The 22,590-nt window shown below is 46.8% G+C and overlaps 1 long non-coding RNA gene across 1 annotated transcript; it reads right to left on the bottom strand.

Annotated features, from left to right (window-relative positions):
* Positions 1–7,551: 7,551 nt before the first annotated feature.
* Positions 7,552–13,874, bottom strand: LOC104867933. Its single transcript, XR_781897.2, has 3 exons — positions 13,726–13,874; positions 10,347–10,444; positions 7,552–7,923 (listed from the first exon to the last, which is right to left on the bottom strand). It is a non-coding gene; the product is annotated as an uncharacterized LOC104867933 (long non-coding RNA).
* Positions 13,875–22,590: the final 8,716 nt, after the last annotated feature.

Here is a 22,590-nt window from a genome sequence, read left to right as displayed (position 1 = left end):
GGGCGACTCTATCCCTTTAGTGGTCTCTAGATGTTTCAAGTTAAATTGCGGGTCCCCAAAATTTGTGTCCATCCAGTAGGTTGGAATGAGACCTTATTTGTAAATGGTTCTTTGTAGACATAATTAAGATAGGGATCAAGATGAGATGAGAGTGGATTAAGGTGGGTGCCAAGTCCAATGAAAGGTCGAAGAGACAGAGGGAAGAAGGTGATGTGAAGGCAAGGACAGAGACCAGGGTGATGCATCTTACGGGTGGATAGTAACCATGGGACGCTAGGAGCAGTCATAGGACTGTCTGTCCCTTGGCACCTCCAGGAGGAGTGAACCCTGACTGCAGCTTGACTTCCAACTTCCAGTCTCCTTGGCTGCAGGAGAACAAATTCCTGTCATTTTAAGCTACTGAGAGCCAGTGAAACCACTATGTACCGAAGGGATTGGAGCTTTAGTTTTCCCGCTAGTTGCTGAGGCTTGGAGCATTTTGAGGCAGACAGTCCACAACTTCACAGTGGGAGCTGGAGGTGGCCACGAGGAAACCCAAGTCCTCGCCAATGAATGAGACACAAATGAAGAAGGCTCGGCCTTCCAGCCGAGGGATGATTGCAACTAAACAGCCATGGAGGTAGCCACAGGATGCCAAAGGTTTCAGTGTGAGCCCAGGTTTGAAGGAAAATGTTTCTTCTACTTTCTAATTTCTAGGTCACCAGCTGAGAGTAGGGAACCTTCCCAAAGCACAACAAAAAAGGAAATTCCACAGCCACCCTGAACCCAAACAATTAGATACCCAGCAAAATCTAATGGTCCCTTGCACCTTGCCACCCTTACGGATGGATGCTTTTTTGGATGTTTAGGGGGGCGGCCTACAAGGATATGTGTGCATGTCCCCACCACAGTACAAACCGCAGATGAAATTAGCTAGTGGTGAGATTTTCAGTTCTCTAACAACATGGCCTCATATGGGAAGAGTAAAATGAGGGTTATTCTGCATAAGAAGTCAGTGTAAAGCAATCCAGGTAGAAAGCAATCCACCAGTATTAGTGCATCAGCAACTAGTCTTTGCAGGGTATTTTGCACATGGTCAGCACAGTGCCTAGCACAGAATAGGAGCTTTTTAGCAACAGAACCATTGCAAAGGAGGAATATTGACGGGCCGAGGATGGAGGGGAAAGACAGGAGCAGGAGCCCTGGAAATGTGTGTGCAGGGAAAGAGGCAGAACACCCACAGTAAAGTGACAAGAAAACAAGCAGGTGCTAAATGGGGACGACAGGGAGAAAAGTCACAGCCCCAGAGTCCTGTATTCACAAAGCTATAGGAGAGCTGGTCCACATTCATTTAATGAGAATTTGAACGGCTAAATGTTCAACAAAGCAAATTGAAATCTTCCATGCTTCTGAAACAAAAGTCCCCCTCTTAAATTTGTGGTTTAAAGAACATCTCCACAGGGATGCAGTTGGCTGTCACCCACCTGACAGCCCACAGGGACAAAGGCCACTTAGCTGGTGGAATGAGCCACAGGGAGTGGCTGGCTACCTGATTACAGAGAAAGGAGGAGGCAGCATCAGATCCACAGGAGGCTCCCAGACGCTCCCTGTGCACTTGCTCTGTAAATCTCCTCAACCCAAATGAACACTGCTTCGGCGGTGTTTTCGACCCCGAACTACATTTGCTGGGCCACTGAGTACTTGTTTGCCCCATTTTCTATTAATCACTGATATACCTTGGAACTACACACAGTGTCTGATCAGTCATGATGATGCCTGCTCTCACAGTTGAGCAATAAAACCTCTGGAAAAAATATCAAAGAAACATAAATAATGTGTTCTTGCTGACCCTTTCAGCCATTGCAGAGGGAAAGGCACCATTTTCCATCCGAGCATTAGAGATTCAGAAAACTGTTCATGGAGTCCCAGGACCATTTACATTGATCTGAATTCTTGATCAAAAAAGCCAAAACTGGAAACCTCTGATTAACTGTGACTTTTTCCAGAAGCTGATCCCCACCCCCACCCCGTAAACCTGAGGAGTGGGCTTTTTCTCCTCCTGTCTTTTCCTCTCCCACCTGCCTTTAGATGCAGAATAGCTCCCGCTATGTCAGAATTTGAACAACCTATGCTTTTCTCCTTTGATAACATTGCTGCATAGGTCAGATAATAAATGCTGCAAAACAATAAAAGACGCTGAAATTCTAAAACTTTGACTTAATTATTTTCTATATCACGACGCTTTTTCATTCCGTTGTAATAATTCTAGACAGTGCCCTAGCCTTAAGATGCAAATAATTCCACATCTGTTTTTCCCAAGATTGATCCAACTCTGGCATTACCATCAAGAAGCTCCCTAGGCTCCCTCCAAAATGTACCAGATCCACGAAGAAAGCCCCTAGGCTTCCACCCTCAGCAAGCAGCACCCCTGACATCTGCCCAGCTGCCTTCCGTAATTTAGTTTTCCTCTGACTCACAGCAGTACTCCTGGGCCTCCTTCAGACACCGCTGATGTGGGGAACTTTGCAGCTCTACTCTCTGCACAATAAGCTCTCTGAACTCTAAACAGCATTGCAATCAGTCCCCCGAACAATTCAGAGCCCCATGTGGTCATTTTCTGAGATCCTGCTGGCTAGGAGACATTATGAGTTTGAGTCTGAGCATCCACCCATCCTTCCATCCATCCATCCATCCATCCACCCACCCATTCATCCACCCACTCATCCATCCATCCATCTACCCACCCACCATCCACCCACCCATCAATACATCCCCTGCCCACCCATCCATCCATCAATCCATTCATCCACCTACCCATAAATCCACCCACCCATTCACCCACCCATCCATCATCCACCATCCATCAATGCATCTGCTCACACATCCCTCAGTCCATCCATGCAATTGCACCTCCAATTCTGGGGTCCTTTTTACTCTCAGATGCCAATGTGACTCAGTACATATTAAAAGGGTGTGAAAATATGCAAGACTGTTTGCCTATGGTCCAGGGGTGTAAAGAGACCAGGTAGGTTGACAGATACAAAGAGTTCCTTCCACCGCTTCTATGGAGGGACCCACAGCAGGGAATAGAAAAATCAAAATGAAGTTTTCAGTGGGTCACCAACACACAGATAGAGACATCTGACTTCCCTAACCTTATAAAATTCACATGAAGATATTAATACATTTCCAGTTATAAAATATACATTCACTTGAGAAAATTAAAATAGCCTTTTGTAACTCTATAGGTTTAATCAGATAAGGAAGCATGGATTAGTATAAGGAAGCTCAAAATGGAATTTTCCACAGAGGCCAGGCCAAGCAGAACACCCCGAGCAGCAACAGAACTGTGGTTTGTGCTTATAAACCCTCATCCATAATTCCAACATCGAAAATCTCCAAAACCCAAACTCTTCTCTGAATTTGTTTGGCATTAAAACCTGATCTGAATTGGTGTAGCTGTTTACAATCTTTGTTTATATCACTAAGGATGAATATTCATATTTTGTTACAGAAATGATGATATATTTGGCTATGAGGTGCCACCTCAGGTCCCACTGGAGTAATCTATAATATGCATGTTACATTTCTAAGATTCAAACGATTCTCTGTAATCCACCTGCCCCAAGTTTGGGATGGGAAATCATGAACCTGTAATACTCCAGCCTTTGAGGGGCAATCTCTCCCAGGAGAAAATAGGGCTAAGAATTCTCATTTCTTTAAGACCTTAAGGAGGATATTTGTTTTAACACTGAGACATTTCACAAGGCCTACACATTGTTTTGTTTTGTAAGAAAAATAAAACAAAATTTCATACCAAGGCCTAAAACCTATGCCATTCAAATGCAAGCTTTTTATCACCGAGATCTGTGTGCAGGAATTGTTCTTATCTCTGAATTCCTCCCACCTCTAGGGAGGCTTAGGGAGAGGGTGAGATTCGGGGATACAAGGACAATGGAGGGGTTGAAAGTCAGGGGTGCAGTGAAGGTTAAGGGCATCGCTTGACTTTTTTTAAGTTCAATGGCTATTTTTTATGGTCACAAAATAGATATGAATATCACTACCGCAACTGAATGGCTGTATCAAAATGTCATGAGACCCATGAGAGAAAGAAGGAAATCTTTATAGCTGCTGAAGGAGAAATTGGAGCTGCTCCCAGGAGGTCTAAGGTCCCTAGGAAATAAACGGCACCCAGGAGTTCTAGCCAATGAAATACTTTAAGCCCATAGGTTAGAAGTGAAAACCCACAGGCTGGCTTTGTTTGGACAGCACAGCACCAATACTCATGGCTTTTATTTTTTCTGCTTTGTTTGATGTAAAAAGCTTGCCACCATTAAAACTTGGAAGTTTCTGCATAAATACCTCATTGTCTGGCCTCTCTGGAAAAATCTAAAGGCCTAGCAACACTAACCAACATTCCTACAGGGCCACAAAAGGCCAGAGCCAGGGACAACAAGCAGGCTCTCCGTTTCACCACAGTCGGCACACTACCTGTGTTCTCCCGGGACCTTCACGAGGTCCCTGATAGCCTTTGGCCACCTCAAGACCTCTGAGGTCCACGCTGTGCATTCTAAGGTGTGACCCACAGATGTTACACATGGCTGCAGACAAGCTGGGGACAGGGTCTTTCTCTGTAGGGAGAACAGATAGCCTTGTCCCAAGCACATGTTATAGAGCAGTAGTGAGTAGAGAAGTCGTCCAGACAAGTCACAAAAGGAGGCACTGAGCAGAACATGAAGCCAATGAAGATTTTTTTGCAGAAGTGAAATACCAGGGTTGAGTAGCAGTGGATTCGTGGACTCGCCACTAGAAAGAACCTTAGGGAACAACTAATATAATTATTTTCCCTCAGCAATGTATTGCTTTTCTCACAGCAGATACATGCATCCCTAATATTTATGGTTTACCTACTAAGCGCAGGTGTTTTACATAAGTTGCCTTATTTACTCTCCATAGCCTTCCTGGGAGGCATATATGACTATATCCATGTTAGAAATAGAGAAACTAAGCCCTAGAGATTTTAAGTAACTTACTCAAGGACACTATTTTATAAATGTCATATAACTCTTATAACCGTAAATCAAACCTACATTTGTATGATCCCTCCAAATTCATGTACTTTTCATTATTCCACTAGACCAAAAACAAAAGCTTATCCTTACCCACCAAAAAAGTAACTATTCAGCTAATCAAGGTGTTTTCACTATATCCTCTCTTATCCCAAAGAAATAAAATTTCTCAGAATCTGACTGTTTCAAGTTCTCCAGAAGAATAGGATCAATATATAAATCATGCAAGGGGATTTATGAGGTAGGATTACAGGACCAGAGTGGAAGAATCCAGAATGACTCTTTGCATGCTGGAAAGCTAAAGGAGCCAGTAGCAGCTCGGCCCAAGAAGACAGAAACCACAGAACAAGAGGGCTCAAGAATGCAGCCCCAATAGCTAAAACTTGGAAACAACCCAAATGGCCATCAACGGAAACTGGATAGAGAAGATGTGGTTTTTCTATAAAATGGAGTACTACTCAGCCATAAAGAATGAGAAACTAGAAATATTTATAGCTAAATGGATGCACATTGAGGGTTTACTCAAGTGAAATACATAGGACACACGAGTAAATACTGAATAGTTTCTCTAGTGTGAAAAACTAAAAGTGTAAATAAGATTCAAATGGTATAACTGAGTGTGAAATAGGAAGAAAATGGCTAAAGGGGAAGTGGGAGGGGGAGGGGAAAGGAAATGAAAAGAAAAATGTGGAAAAGGAAAAAATGGAAACAAAGTCTTGTAAATAGGCAAGGGTGAAGGGAAGGCAGGGGTACGGGGAAAATACAGGAACCAAGACACATCATGTAAAGGCACAAGATCCCAATGATGAATGGAACTGTATTGTTTGCTTTAAATGTACCAATAAACTTGATGGAGGGAAAAAAAAAAAAGAATGCAGCCCCAGTTCAAGGATGCCTAGAAGTTCACTCTAGAGTCACCGGCATGTGAGCACGCATTGGAAAGCTGAGGAACTGGAAAGTGATATTCAAAGGTTCTGGTGAAGACTGAGCACAAAAATGGGCACCCTTCCTTCTACTTCCCTTCTTGTTCCATGCAGAACACAAGCCTACCGGTTGGTGCCACCTACATCCAGGGTGGGTCTTCCCCCTTCGGTTTGCTGGCCCACAGGTCAATCATCCACAGACACACAGAACTGGGCTTTACTAGTCTGCTAGGTGCTTCTCAATCTGCTCAAGTTGCCATATCACGATCAATGGTCACACTGGCATTGGCCAGTTATGCTTTAGTAAGTAGTTGTCATTTTGGAGCTTTAATGAAGACCTGAATAAATCTGCACCCAAATGAAAAGGAATAAATACTCTGGGGAAGAAAGGACCCTCCTGGAACCAGTAGGACCACAGTGGCCTTCTTTCACCATTCACAGCCAAACTTACCAGTGTGGCCTGAGAGCCATGCTCAGGGGCCACTTGCTCAAGTTTCTCCATTCGACCCTGACTGCTGAGGTCACAACCTCCTAGCAAACAGGTAGTTTGGAGAAGGGTAAGGGACTGGTTTTTCAAACAGTGCACCGAACTCTGGTCTCCAAGTACCTACCACATGATCTTGGAAAACTCAATTATTAATATGAATATATGAACATCACTTTGTTGTGATTAGATTTCACTTTAATTTAAATTTTGTCAAAGCCACAAGGGAGCAAAGAAGCAGTCTCATGAAATAAACGAGTCAGTCTCAGTTTTATTTTTCATGTTTGCAAGCTAGGATTATCGGCACATCTTATCAGTCAGGCGGCAAATTACCAAGAACTGCATTAAAAATGTGTATAGTCATTTTCATTTTTGAAAGATTCAAGACTATAAATAATTAAATGCATTAGACATCTGTTATTTATGAGCTGAAATGACAGTTTTAATTTAGTTCTTCATTTAGCTGAGCCTGACATATTGTGACTCTGAAGGAAAACAGGAAATATCTAAAAATGACATCTTTCGGAGCCTGCAGTGACCATGAGTGCAAATCAAAGCCTAGTTATTTTCACTTCCCCTCAAGGCCTGTCGAGACACAATCTTCATTTGTGACCTTGTGTTGTCCAGCCTCAGGAATTCCAATTGCCCAACAGAGCAGCCCCACCTCTGTGAGCTTCACAATGCAGACCAGGCAGCTTGGTAGGAGCTATAAGCACACTGCAAATTAATTATATAAGCTGAACTCCATCTCTAGATCAGAGCTAAAGACCACTCCAGGGAAATGCCTGCTCTTTCCTTTTTCCACAGTAGAGAAGAACTGTTGATTGGACTTTCCAAACATCACAAAACCTCATAGACTGTGGCCAGGAAAAGGCAAGAACCAGTGCAGGAGTCCTGATTTGGAAGCCAAGGGGTAATGTGTGAATGACAAAGAAACCTGTAGGTACTAACCACAGTCAAAAAGACAAGGAGTCCTTAATAAAAAAATCTCACAGTCTCGCAGCCCTGTAACAAGACACCTCTGGTTCTTGACTCAGCAAAAGCCCAATTTTCTGCAGCTTGGAGTATTCCAGAACCCCAGCTTGACCTTAACCTTGGGTGATGGGGACTCACATCACGTTGGCCTCTGCCAGAACTTCCGGGGGTCTGAAAGGTCACACTACTTGTGTTCGGCCTACTGAGGGGCTTGCTGGGTGAAGGAGCACATCCATTTGGACACAAGCTGTAGTTTGGAAATTGCCCCAGTATTGAATGGTTGCCAACTTGTTCTGATATGCACATTTGCTTATTTGCAGTTGCTCTATTTTCAGTGATTTTCCTTGTGAAAGGACTCCTGGTGGGGACAGCCACACAGAGTTGGTGAATGCTGAGCCCCTGGCACTGCTCCACAACTAACATGAATGTATTCCTCGGGGTCCTCTGCATCCATTCTATTTGGGAAAGGGAGTCCCGGTATGGTTTTTCACACCTGCAAAATGCAAACCCAGGAGCAAGTCAACACAGAAATGGTGCACGCTGTGTCTTCCCACCCCAGGTCTCCCCAACCCCAGCTGAGGCCCCTTTGCTACCTTAGGGGACCTGATCTGTGACCAGAGAGATCAAAGGCTCACAGGAGCTGAGGGACTCAAATCTGCTGAGCCTGGAGATGCTCCTGCCCCAAACTTGGGTCCCAGATCCAGAGTCTGGACACCTGATTGCCTTGTTTCTTATGACAAAAATGCATCACGTACCAGGTCCTGAATCCAAGCCTCTGTGCCCTCTGGCTCCCCTGAGAGCTGGAATCAGCCTCATCTGAGCTGGACGTTGCATTCCCTCCCTCCTCAGCTGCTCTCCTCCTGGGTGTCTGGGACTGGCATCCCAGATCTGATAACGAGGCATTCAGCTTTTCCCTCTGCTCCCTCCAATGAGCCTGATTGACAGACTTTCAGGGATTTCTGACTTCCCCAGCTGCTAATCCTGCTCCTCACCCAGCTCTCTATTCCCCTGTTCAAATTAATCTAGGCAGGAGCTGATTCAGCTTGTAATGAGAGGTTAATTACAGAAGTGATAACATTTCTAAATAAAAATAAGCTCCTTAATTTTAAAAATCTAAATTATAATAAACCAGAAGGAAATCATTCTTGGTTGCAAATTGCAATCCTAGGTCCCGACTCTTGTCATTTCACTACGACCAACTCCGTGGACACACAACCCCCAGTACAGTTGCACGGAGCCCTTTCCGCAGGAGGACCCTGTGCTGGGTTTAATGTTCTACTGTAGCTGCCTGGAGCTTCTCAATTGGGTCTTTTAAAAGATGGGACAGTGGAGCTTGCACACAGGCACTGCCCAGTTCCTGTGGCCCCTGTCCTTCCTTTTTGCCCCATTAACGCAGAGCTTTCTGGATGCCCATGGCACAGAATTCTGATGCACCACGGTACTGGAGGCTGATCAGACCCCCAACCACCTGACCAAGGGTACGGGGGCTGGGCGGGATAACAAAAGACAAGATCATTGCTGCATAAAGGGGGCCCGGGATATGAAAGCTCTTATCAGGCTAAGACGCTGTCTCCTGGAGCTCGTGGCTATTCATTAAGCACACAGCTTCTTTGGGGGGGGGGCTGCCAGGGATGGAACTCAGGTCCTTGAGGTTGTGAGGCAGGCGGCAGAACCGCTGAGCTAAACCCCCGGCCCAGCACACAGCTTCTTGAAGGGGTAAAGGGCGGTACAGGGAACAGTGGAGAGGAGAGCACTGAGGTGAGCAGGGGCCCAGCAAGGAGGCAACCAGACGTTCTAGCAGGAGCGAATCGCTGATTAGTGGGAAATTCGCTTTTTCCCAAGATTAATTTTTGCTTCTGTAGAAATTTGGTGTATGAGTCACGCTGCCCGTAGCTGTAATATTGTCTTGCCATCCAAGACGTCACAGCATCACGGATCACTGAGACCTCCGCTGTGGCCAGTGGTGTGGGGAGCTGCTCCTTTCCCACAGCCAGCTGCTGGCTCTTCGGACAGCACCGTGGGCGAATAGGCAGACTCAGACTTTTAATATGAGACGCCAGTTTATACATCGCAGCGTGCTCAGGGTGGCCTCCATCAGCCCAGAGCATCGGTGAGACTCCAGATAACAACACGAAGCACACTTCGTGTTCGACCTGAGTGTGCAGGTGGGATGACAGCCTCAGGGCCCGCACTGTCCCTTCAAACCACAAGTGGCTTCAAACGCCGGAAGGAGGCAATGGAGCTCTAAGAAACACAAATGACCGAAGAACCCTGTAGTGCCTCTGCACCGCCTGCCTGTTCCTGCCTGCCTTCCAACCACTCCGGCTGCACAGATGATCTGAAAGAAAAGGAAGACGGGCTGGGGTGTGGCTCAGCCGTGGAATGCTCACCCGGCATGCGTGAGGCCCAGGTTCCATCCTTGTGCCACCACCGAACAAATTTTACAAAGAAAATAAGACTTTCCTCTTATATGAGAAACCCAAAGTTTAATTAAAGAACAAAAGAAAAGATAGATAATTGGAAACAGAAAGACAGATCTTTTGCAAATGGAAAGGGGAACAAGAGATGGAGGGAGGAGAGAGGAGAAGGGAAAGGGATGTAAAAAGAATTAAGATGTGTTTTGTGCGTGCTCCAACTTCCCTTGATGAATGTAATTGTTCTGCACTGCAAACCTGTGCTAAGAAAAATGTTCCAAAAAGAAACAGGGCAACGCATGCTTCCTTTCCTTTCAATCCTCCCCTGTTCTGCGGTAAGCCAAAGCTAGAGAGTACTGAAGAAAGCATATCTATGAAAATGAGTTTGTTGGGCACAGTGTTTCCACTGCTGCAGTGAGGACAAAATACACAGGCACGCGTGCCGCACAGAACTAGGAACTGCGTCATTCCGTTGACTCTGCGTCGAGCCGAATGCGCTTACCTTAGCCTTCAAAGCTGGCGCTGCTCAGTACACGGTGAGCAGTAAAGTTCATGCTGATTATTTAAATCTTCAATGGTTCTTTATTTAGAGATATCGATCTAGAGCAAATACAATTTACCATGACAAGTCATGAGAGGAACCATGGAGGAAAAGAATAGGCTTTACAGTCGACTACTTGAACATCCCTTTTTCCTGCTCTCCGAACAAGGACTCTGGCATTTTATTTTGCACGAGGCCCCATAAGTTATACACTTGGGAGCCAATTAGGAGCCCAGGAGTGCCCTCCGGGGACAGCCCAGCCTGGCAGAACAGTGTCGGGCTCAGCCGGCTTCCCCAAGCTGGCGTCTGCCTCTGCCTTCTGGGCCTCAGGGCTGTGGTTCCTTTCCCTTCTAGGTTCCCAGACCACGAGTTCCTGCATAGCTCACTCTGGTGTGACACCATTTTGGTCACTGAGTCTAAACATCAAGCCTTTGACAGTGAGGCCCACACAACTTTCTCCGTCTCTGCCCACCCCCCAGAGTATTCCTGCTCACCCTCGGACATCCTCCACTCCTCCCAATCTTGCTCCAGAACTTTGACTCTCTACTGGCCGTCTTCCCCAGGAAATAAGCAACAGGGCTTCCTGTTGGTTTAATTCCCCTTCAGGTGTCCTGACACAGGGATGTGCTGCCTGGCTCTCTCTGGATGAGAGATGGCGCTGGCTGGGCAGTGGCCTTGGCTAAGAGGGGTCAGTGCTACTTCATGAACGCAACCTTGAACCCTCTGACATACAGTCTTTGCTGGGACCAAAGCCCACTCATTCAAGATGGATGACTTCCAGGGTTCTCCCCTCAGTCCATTCAAACCATGGGAGGAGATTTTAAGTCTAGGGTTCAATCCCCCAGGGCCCTGGGGGGTTGGTTTGGCTGTAACATAATGAGCTTCCTGGGCCTGAGGGACAAGCTAAGAATGGGAGTCGTGACCATCGCGGCTACTGGAGATCCCAGCCTGGCTCCACCTCACATGAAGCTCTGGGTAAATTACTTAGGTCACTGAACCTCACTCTCTTCCTATAGAGCAGAAATATTTGTGTCTAATCCTGCCACCTCTGCTGTGATTCAGTCCTATGTTTCTGCCTCTCTCCCACAACTGCAGGCCCTGAGCCAGTCAGGATACACTTGGGGGATGTCAATTGGGAAGGTAGGGCCCAAACAAGCAGAAGCAGATGAGCTGCTTGGTGTCATGAGGGCCCTTAGATGGCGGCCTTGGCTCCACCTCTGAGAAATTCTCCAGCATGAGAAATATTTCTATAAATGAATATTCTTAAAACACAGGCCCTAATTCATCAGCAACACCTTTCATTATTCCTGTTTCCTATTTTAGGTGTTCATGTATTTGTTTATACAGCAATGTGTGTGTCAAAGCATAATGGTCTCTTAAGGAAGCACTCCGCCCAACCCCGCTCTTTAAGTCATCCTGGTCAGGAACTCTGAGGAGAGATCAGCTGTGAGACTGGGCATCCTCCATCCTGTCGCTGGCTTCCCTCTTCTTCTGTTTTCCTTTTCCTCTTCCTCCTTCCCCGTTTATTTCCTCTCAGCTTTTGTCTTTCCTGAGAAAGGATGTTTCTAAAAGTCCGCAGTCTGAGTCCTTGGTCCACCAGTAAGTGACCCGAAGTACTGAACTGGCCGTCGTGAGAGGAAATCTTCACTCACACTGTTTCTGAGGAGCTTGGGCTACACAACACAAACTCCTAGAAGCAGCTGTTCTTCCTGCTCCTCTTCTCCCCGGAGCACAGCTGGTTTCCAGCCTGTGTACAGCATCCCATGCGCTGTGTAATGGAGGCGCCTGTTTCCTCCCTGCCTTTTTACCGTGGGACCTCACATGTCATTTGTACGTGGCTGGAGGTCCAATCCCACAAGGCCCCCAGACCATGAGTGAGGGCCTCTGCTCTCCCGGCTCCTTCCCAGCGGACGCCTTTGGGAGCTGGCTGACCCCTCACTGCCTCCAAATTGTCTGGCTGTGGAGGAAAAGAGGATGGAGAGGAGAGGGCCAGGGGCAGCCTAGGGGGCAGGGAGAGCCCAGGCCATCCTGGGGGCAAGAACCAAAGAATACCTCCTCTCCTCCATGCCTGCAGCTGAAAATGCAAAACAGCATTGGTAGAAAAGGCCAGAAGGAAGGCATTTGGTTTTCTTGGTTTTCTTTCTCCTTAGTTCACCACAATGAGACACACACACACACACACACATTCCAGACCCATGCCCTCTATGTTTATCTCTAAAGTTTTATTTCCTCAACTTCCTCTACTCCTTCCCCTGCCTGTCTCCCTCCTTCCTTTTGAATGACCTCTAGGATGACTTGGATAGAACTGGAGTCCAGGCTCTCTTACTTCACTTTGAGAGGAAGTGGTGAAACACCTAAGATAATTAATCTGTAGACACCGAGGGAAATAAAAACACAGACCTTGCCCAGGATCCACTCTTTTTCCGAACTAGAACTTATTTTTTAGAGTAGTTTCAAATTCACAACAAAATTGAGTGGAATATGTAAGGATTTCCCTATACTCCTATATAATTACATGTTCTTATACTTAATCCCCAACTTACCTATCATGTCTCCATCCCAGAGCCTTGTACTACCCTCCAGCGGGCCTCCTGTCTTCAGGCTTTTCAGCCTCCACGTACCCCTGCCACTGTCTCCAGGCCACCGGGAAATCATAGGTGCAATCCCAGCATCCTCTCTGCTTGCAGGCCTTCGAAGGCACAGGTTTCTGGGCCACTTCCTCCCTTTTCCCATCACAATCCCACATGCCCAGGGGCACCACCAGCCGAGGGGAAAAGCTTTCCTTTCATTTTTCTTGCAGCACAGTGATTCAACCCTTTTTCTCCTATCTGGAGTAACTGGAATAACCGAAGGGTGTCCTCGGCCTGTTAGGCAGCGTTTGTCACCTCAGTGTCACATGTGAGTCATCCAAAGGGCGGGAACCACACCCCAAAACAAGTTCAGCCTCCAGAAGTCCAGGGCAAGGCCGACACTGAGCCTGAGGTTCACAGGGCCCCACCCAGGCGTCCTGATGAGGGCGACAGTGCAGCAGAGCCAGACAGAGCACTGGCCAAGAGGAAGAAGAGAACTCTCACTGGGAGTCTGCAGATGTCCCACAAATACACACTCACCAGTCCCCATAAAGGCAAGGACGCCAACACCGAGGTCCTTCCTTCTCCAGAGCAAACGCTCGAGGACCTTGACAGTGTTGCTTATTCCCCTTTGGGCCCATTGGCCACTGAGAACCGGGGCTCTGTGTTGCTCTGTCAGATGCCATGCTAGACTCTTAGGATGGCCCTGAAAGGGCTTCAACATCAACCGCTCCTCTTTTTACACAGACTGAGCATTTTAAACACCTTACCTGACTAAGCAAATCACCACCATCTTTGAGTTAGAAATCATTACCCCCATTGCATACTTGATCCAACAGAGCTGTGCGAAAGTAAGGGAGCAGCCCTGTGTCCCAGGCTAGTAAGTAATGGTGCTGAAATTGGAACTCAGATCCATCTAACTTCCACAGCTCGGCTTTTCCACTACCCCTTCCCATGATGCCTCGGGTCTGTCTAGCAGACTGACTCAAAGAAGGTGCAATGTTTGACATCTCTTGTGACACAATTCCACATCACAGGTTCTGGTTGAAGCTTAGAACTAATGTCAGAAACAATCCGTGGGTGTGGACACTCCCATGGCAACCCTGACTCCCTGACTGAGTGTCCAACTGACCACTCTCCCTATGACTGCACCAAGGCAAGTCTGGAATAGATTGTTTCTGAGTGACTCAGAGGATGACCTCAAATCAGAAGAGATGGTAAATTCCCATAGTGCCCAGGATCTGCGCAAATCCACAAGCCATTGTGAAGAACTTATTTGAGCTCTGAGTCTTAATTTATGTGGGTTCAAAAATAGGTAGGCTAAGCTTGATGGTGAAGGTGATCGATTAATTCTGTAGCTGTGGATAAAATTCATAAAATCAATCCATAAAAATCAAGATAAAATTCTTGAAATGTTTCTTGATGCTTGCATATAAACATTTTATCACCTCAGAACTCGAGGGACACAAGGCCTTGGCTGATGCCGTGAAGGTTTTTGGCTATCAGCATCCCGTGAGTGCTAAATACAAAACGGTAAAGCTGTCCAAAGATGAATTCACATCTGTGGCAAAGGATATCCTCAACAGTAACTTGCAGTTCTAGAAACACTGCTTAGGAAGGAGAAATACAGTAGAACAGCCACTCCAGTGGAAAAACCTTTCAACAACTGCCCTTCAGTGAAGACAGTTGTGTGCATCTGCCTGAGATTATCTATAGCGTCATCAAAATCAATCCAAGATTCAGCAGCGTAAGAAAAGACACATTTGCTAAGAGCCACTGGGGCCTATGCTTCAGGGTCTCCCACAAGGCTGTCACTGTCCCAAAGCCCCGGTGGAAGGGGGCCTCCTTCCCAGCTCGCTGAGTGACCGGTAGCAGGGTTCAGTCCCTTGAGGTTGCTGAACTGTGTTTTCCGTTCCTCACTGACTGCTGGCCCAAGGCTCCTCCTGGTGATTCGCTACGTGGGCCCTGCTGTGAGGCAGCCCGCAGGATGGCAGCTGGCTTCCCTCCGAGGAAAAGAGCAAGAGGGCAAGGAGGGTGAATGAGGCAGGAAGCCAGAGACTCTGCACCCTCCTGTCAGAAGCTCCACTGCTCCACTCTCACGTGGTCTCTTATCTAGGAACAAGTCGTCAGCGCAGCGCATCGCAGGACACACAGAGGATGGGTGCCAGCCCCGGGGCCGAGCGGAGCCACCTTAGAAGATGCTGCCCCAGTGTAATGCAGCTCCACAAAGCATCCAGGGCCGCAGCATCAGGCCCCCCTGACGAGCTGCCCTACTGTCCCCCTCAGCCGTGGTCCCTGCTCAGGTCCCGGGGACACACTCGCACTCAGAGGACTCGCTCCATGAGGGGTTGTTCCTTCTGGGGGTGGATCCACTCTGCAGCATTCCCTGTGAATCTCTGCCTCATCCTCACAGAGTAATACGATAGGAAAGCACACACACTGAGGGTGGTCAAACACAAAAACCAAAATGGCAACTTTTTTCCGTCATTTTGAATGCAGACGAGGTATGTACTATCCCTAAAGAATGAAACTCAAACACAAGGGTTGAGGCAGAGGAGGGGAAGTGAAAAAGTGGGGGAGGGAGAGCGGAGGAGGGGAGGGGAAAGCGAGGAAAGGAAAAGAAAGGAACAGAAAGGAAAGGAAGAAAAACGAAGGAAGAAATGGAAGGAAGGAGAGAGAAGGAGAAGAAGGAAGCGGAGAGGGAGGAAAGAGAAAAGAAAACCTTTAAGTATCAGATAAGAGACTTGAGCTCAAGTGTCGCTTAAAACAGGACCTAATTGGCCAGGGGATGTAGCTCAGGGGCACCACACCTGCCTGACAAGCCACATTCTTGGCAAGAACATATTTGCAAGGTCCGAAGTTTGATGCTCAGTTCAGAGAGAGAGAAAGAGACAGAGAGCCATAGAACCAAAGAAGATCTCATTGTATGGCCCTTGGCATACTATGAGCCTTTGAGCACCTACTAAATGAAAAAGGAGGAGCAGGATAAGGAAGGGGAAAGGAAGGGGAGGGGGGAGGAGAAGAAAGAGAAGAAGAGGAGGAGGAGGAGAAAGGAAAACCAGTCCAATCTCAAAGGCTTCCTTCCAGCTCCTTCCAAAGGAGAAGTTCTCACAAGAGGTCCCTCTGGGCATCAAGGTCACAAAAAAGTCTTTGACCCCTTTCAGCAACCTCCAGAGCACGCTGGCACCCTGGCCAGCCAGGCTTCTCCATCGCTGCTCTTCAATCCCCACAGCAGCCAGAGGCTTTTCTGTTGGGGCCAGATTGTCTCGGACCAAAGCCTTTACCAGGGTACTTTTAACGCATTTAATTGGTGTTCAGACTGAGGGCTCAGGCCCCTCCCTGTCACATCCACGGACGCTGACACTGCTGGGACACTGAGAGCCCCGTGCGGGGCATGCTTTGAAAAAGCCCTAGAAATCTCATCTCGCCCAGAAACCTCACACGTAGAACATTTGACCGCTGACGATTTACCCATCCAACCAGAAACAACTCATCATTGCTAAGCAGCACTGATAGCCCGTCCACTAAGCAGAGTGTGAGAATTTGTGCCCTGATCACCTACCGAGGAGTTGCCAGCAGCTATGGCCCCAGAACACTGTTGCTGGCACACGGGAATATTTTCCATCTACTGTCTTTGGCGACACATTAGCAACCCGGCTGTCTGTAATAACCTATTTGGTGTCCTGAGTCTCAAACCAGTCGTCCTCCTAACGTTCTTCAGTCCTAAATTGTCACCATGCAACTTAGATGGCTACTGCACTGTGAGCCTTCTGACACTCGGTAGTGAGTATTAAATGGCCCCCAATAAAAGCCCTGCCCTTGGGTCACCAGGCTATGCATGTATGTAGAATCCTTGCAACTTTGGAGTAGGATAGGTTAGGCTTGAGTTGTCCAGCGGTTTCAGAAAAGCCTGCAATACAAAAACTGGCCACCAGAGGCAGAAGATGCCAAGAGACCTAAGAAAGGCCAGCAAACCCAGGACTGCGCAAAGTGTAATGTTTTAGAGATCAACCAACTGAGCATGTCTCTGTGGTCAAACACTGCAAAGATAGCAGCATTTCTACACCCCAAGGCCGAAGGAAGGGGTTTATACGCTAAGCTTGCAGAGGTGACTGCAGCCATCCAGAATGTACCTGAGTTTTCTCAAAACGAACAATCCCCCCCCCAAAAAAAAACTATTACTATGTCAGTCAATAAATAGTCTGGGCTTCGGTGTCTGGCATGAAGTACCCAGTGACTATTTCAATGACTTCACTGATCCTCTAGTGTTTGGAACGTGTGTCAGGAGCTCTGGCAGGTAAGATGGCGGGTTCAACCAAGATGGCTGCAGGGACGTCCAGCTGGATCCTAAAATGACAAATTAACAAACTCCTCTCAACATTCCCAATGCTTTTTTTCAGACATCTTCAAATGACCTGTTTCACCAAAGCATCAAAGCAATGGCTGTGGCTTTGACATCCCATCTGACGAGGACTCGTCCCCTAGCTCCCCAGCCCCTTCTCTCTCTGAGCTTTCTTCCTGTCCCCACGCAAATATTCCCATTCACTCCTCAGCCAGTCTGCCACAGCCTAGCTAGTCCTTGGATCAACTACTAAGATCCATCACCTCCTAACCCTGTCTCTGCTGGTCCCCAGAAGTTGGACTGCTCTTGACCCTCCACCCCCTGAGACCCCACTTTGTCAGAGAATCAGCTCTCATGGATGAAGTCTCCTTCCAACATCAGACAGGCTGCTGGGCCACAGCTGGGGTGCAGTGTTGGGGTCACGTTCTTCCCACCCCTCAGCCGCACCCCGTCATGTCCACCCTACTCACCGTCGGTCCTACTGCTGTTATCACAAGATGACCTCAATGTCTACTTCACAGAGAAAAACCTTCTCCTTCTTCCTTCCCCACCCCAGCCTCTCCCCCACCTCCTGGCCGGCCATCTCTTCCTTCCGTCTTTGTGGAGCAAGTTTCTCTCCCGTGTGGTTTTTTAACCTTAGGTGTTTGCATAGCTTGGCTGACCACAGCTTTTGCCCGACTCCAGCCGCAGCTGCTGTATCAATTCCAGAGCAGAGGCCATCTCCTTTCTGCAGGAGAAAAGGCTGGAAGCAGAAAAAGCAAGCTTCTAGCGAAAAGTAAAGGGGGCTCCCACCCCTTTGTCCGGCCATCAAGAGCACTGCAGGGTGGAGAGCCTCGCTGGGAACTGGGAATTCTCACGTGTTGTGGTCCTCATAGTTGGGAGTCTTTGTTTACCAGGGAAATAGTCTGAGTTTTCTACGTCACTTTTGCTTTCACTGTTACTGTTGGGAATTGCATGGTGCTGCTTTGTGCTAACTTCAATTTTTCTTTCCTTTCCTGACTTTATTACCACTTCCTCTAAACTGAAGCTTCTTTGTTTTCCTTTTAAAATATTTTCCTCCTAATCCTCTTTGTCAAAGTATTAACACTCAAAAATCTTCTTAATTCCTAAATCTTATACTTCGGCTTCAAACCCATCTTCTTTTTTGGTTTTTAACATTTTTTTCCTACGGGTTTTGGTCTGTTATCCTCTTAATCTTTTCTCTCTTTCACTTTGATGTATTTAACCTTTTACCTTGTTACTTTACACTATTTTCTCTTTTAACATAAATCTCATTTATTATTTTGTCATGATCTTTTAATTCAGAATTGTAGTTTGCTCTTAAATATTATTTCTAACTCCCTAGTTGTATTCTGTAACTTTAATCTGATTTTAACTTTGGTTTTCTATACCTTCTACTTTCTTCTAATAATTCCACTGGTCTGCTTCCTTTATCTTGTAACTTTTTATTTTCTTTCTCACTATTTTACATCTTAGCTTCTTTTTCTCTATTGGGCTTTTACTCTCTCATTATAATATTTATTCTTCTCTTTTTCTTTTAATTTTCTCTTACCAAGTCTCAAAGTTTTATTTTTAACATTCTCTTCCACTGTGCTTTTCTTATTTTGTTCATATTCTGTGTCCTTTCTTTCTTCTCTTACATTTTTATTATGAATTGGTTTAAGGGTCACTAGCAGGATCAATAGAGAAAGAGAAACCTAAGACTCTTTTGTTTTGTTTTGTTTTGTTAGATTTTGTTTTTTGTTCTTGTTTTTTTGTTGTTCTTTTTTTTTTGTACCAGGGATTGAATTGCATTTGTGAGGCAGGTGCAGTGCCACTGAACTAAACTGAGAGAAATTTCCAGCCCCCTAAGGCTTTTGTAGATAGCGGGGTGGTCAGGGAAGGAAAAGGAATAGGAAAAAAAAGAAGCAAGATATACCATGTAGAGGCACAAACTCCCTATGATGGATGTTAGTATTATGTATATTTGAAATGTTCCAGTAAAATAAAAAGTTAAAAAAAAAAAAGAAAAAGAAACCCCACTTCCATCCATCAGAGCCTAGAAAACTTCTCTCTGGGATTCTCCCTCTGACCCCACATGTCCTAGGATGCTGGGTCCCCACACTTTGAAGACTTGAGAGACCTTCATGTCCAAGACTAGTGCCCTCCTAGTGGTTGCTGTGTGGCCACAACAGATTCACTAAAGGACATTGTTTCCTGGTATCTCATATTTTCTTGCAGGTGCATACACACACACACACACACACACACACTCACACTGTTGTTGTTGTTGTTGTTTGTTTGGTAACAGGGATCGAACTCAGGTCCTTGCACTTGCAAGACAGGTGGCTGAACCACTGAGCCAAATCCCCGGCCCTATATTTTTAGATTCACGTTTGCAGAGCTTCTTTCAGTTTGGGGATTTCCCTGGCCTCAGCCTACCTTTCAGCCCATTAAAAGAAAAAGCTCAGTGAGATCAAATAGCAAATGTTCTCGAAGATGTGGCTTGCTACGTTTCGCCGAGCCGGGCCTCAAGAGTAAGAACAGTGTCGCTGGTCCCTCTGCTGCACACACTGCTCCTGTTCCCTCCCCAAGGTGGCTTCACACATCTGGAATCTAAATGAGTATCCAGGGCCCGGGCAAGTTTCTCAAGGTGAGAGACCTGGGCAGGGGGCCTGGCCTCCTACCCTCCTCATCCTATCCTTTCTTGGCTGCAGTGTTCAGACTCCCTTATTTATTCGGCTTTGTGGTACGATAAGTACTTTTAAACCTCCTAAATCCCCTAGGAAACAAAGTCAGTTTCCCATGTGACCTCTGGCATAATCCTCCTTCTCTCCCTCTTTCATCTTCTTCAGCTGTGAAGCAGAGACAGTAGAACCCACCTCATGGGTGACTGTGATGATGAAACAAAATCATGCGTGCCTGGTGCACCGCATGGTACCTGACACACACAGCACATGTATTTGAAGCCAAAGCCATGAGAGACCCCAGGAAAGCACTGGAAGCTTCTAATGAGTGAAACACAGGGCTATCTGAATGCACTGTATTTTCCAAAGTTAGAGGCAACAGTATTTCCCATCCGACCCACTCTTCTGCAAAGCAAGTGGCTACTGTACTGTCATGAGGTACAGGAAGGCTGTGTCTCCACCGTGTTGAATCTGGGCTGCCCTGTGATGGCCAGACCAGAAATAAACAGCAGTAGTGACCATGCATGTCCTACTCATAGCCCTTACCATTCCTGGGAGCTTTTACCTCCTGCCTTTAGGGTACCAGCCACTGGTTAAAAAGCACTGCTGCCCCAAGGTCAGCACACTGTGACACAGGCAGAGGCCCTGGGGATGAGAGCCAGGTAGAGACAGCAAGGCCAGGTGCTGGAGGTGCCAGCCATGTGCCTGAAGAAGCCACCTCGGAAGAGGATCCACCCAGCCCAGCCACCCTGCTGACATCAGATGAGTCCTTCCCGAATTCCCGACCCACAAAACTGTGAGCAACATAAACATGAAGCTGGGGCTGATGCAACAATGGACAACTGAAATCGAAACAGAACTTCTTTGTGAACTGCATCTCGTTGGACCCTCGAATGAAGTCTGGGAGGACGAGTATGGTCACATTAAACGCTGTGTTCTGAACGCTCAGAGTCAACCCCCAGCGAATGACACTTGTTTAGCCTCAACCCCAGTGATTTCTAAATTCTGAAGAGGACATTTTGCTGTGAACCTGATTTGTTGGGATATTTTTTCATTCGTTCCTCGCCCAGGCAGAGAGCAGCCACTGCATCCAGCCCATCCGGATGTCGGAGACGGAGCTGTGAACGCCCCAGGCAAGCTTCCTGCTCTGTGGAGCTGGTAAGCATCCATCTTGGTGCTGGTTGTTCCTCACCCCACAAGAGCCACCCTCCTGCCTTCTCTGCAGCCTGGAGGCTGGGCCTAAACTCTGCATCCCCTGAGCTCCTCGCCCTCTGGCTTCCTCATTCAACTGCAGAGAATTTACTGAAGAGAACATAATTCACTCAGAAAACAGGATTCAAACACTGGAAGACACCAGAAGACCAAATGGCAGAAAGGGAGAAAGGTCAAGGAGCTTGTACCCCAGCTCTCTCCTGGCCTCCATCTGGAAACAGTTGTGCTCCTAATCCTAAGGCTACACTTACCATGGAGGGGCTTCTCCTACAGACCTCCAGTTCCACCCAGGATCCCCTAAGACCGTTTCCTCCTCTTGCCCACGGAGACCAGTGATGAGAATGGAACTCACTCTGGAACCTGATGTTTCCCATCCCTCTTTGGTGCCCTTGATCCTGCGCCTACCTCTGTCAGTCACACCTCTGGTAAGTCCTCAGTGGTTTCATCACTTTGTTGTGCTGTCTGCTTTGGGCCATGGTCCACTCTGTCCAAAAACTCAACCCCATTAGGATCTTTATAAGGAAAATGTGTCTCATTTAAGTTTGGAAAGTGTGGTCAGCATGTCCACTATAGACTTCAAGAACTACCAACCACTCAGTTGCCAACTTTACCACACCTCTAAAACACAGCATTCCCAGATGTAGATAAGCAAATCCCAAATCATTGTTGATTATGCATAAAAACAAAGTGGTCTCGATGCATGTGCTGACTTTACCCAATGAGAAGAGGCTGCCTGAAGCTCTGTACTGAAAAGAATTGGGAGATTATCCCTGGAATAGTAGTTTCTGCAATCAATTAGCAATGTCTGCACAGGACAAGGAGTAGCAACATTGAAAATACCCGTGTGGTCTTTCACACTATGATTTTACATCATTGTATGCATTTGGCATCTTCCATATATTCTCTTCTGAAACAGAAGAACGTTTGTGTTGAATGGCTGCCAATGACTCTTGTACCCTATGCAAATCTATTTCCTTGAGTCAAGAGATTTTTTTTCTTCAAGTCCCCTAAAAGATCAAGGAAACTGGGCTGGATGAAGCGTGTGACCTCTTAAACCCATCGATATAGAATCTGGCTGAATCGAACTAAACTTCAAGCTCCAAGGGCTTCATATAGCCATTAAATCTGTATTTCTTTGACTGTGGAAGCACTGGTGTAATTTTAAACTTTCTTCAGCAGCAGAACGCTTCATTTAAGTTAAATCCAACACAAAACCCTACATAGATGAAGGCAGAGCTAATGTCATTAAAGAGAGAAAAGCCAGAGCTCTACCTTCTTTGACAGCCACCTCAAACATCTCCGTAGATCACTGAGATCTGGACAGATCACTCTGGACACAAAGAGGAAACTCATATGGTCCCTGAGAGCCATATGTAACTGCAGCCTTCTATAGTACAGTGATCAGCTAATCCACC

This window comes from Fukomys damarensis, unplaced genomic scaffold (assembly GCF_012274545.1).
Source record: "Fukomys damarensis isolate Sample0158 unplaced genomic scaffold, DMR_v1.0_HiC HiC_scaffold_17, whole genome shotgun sequence".
In the NCBI taxonomy this organism is placed as follows: Eukaryota; Metazoa; Chordata; class Mammalia; order Rodentia; family Bathyergidae; genus Fukomys; species Fukomys damarensis.
Note: the sequence above shows the minus strand (reverse complement) of the source record. Positions and strands in the feature narration are given on the sequence as shown.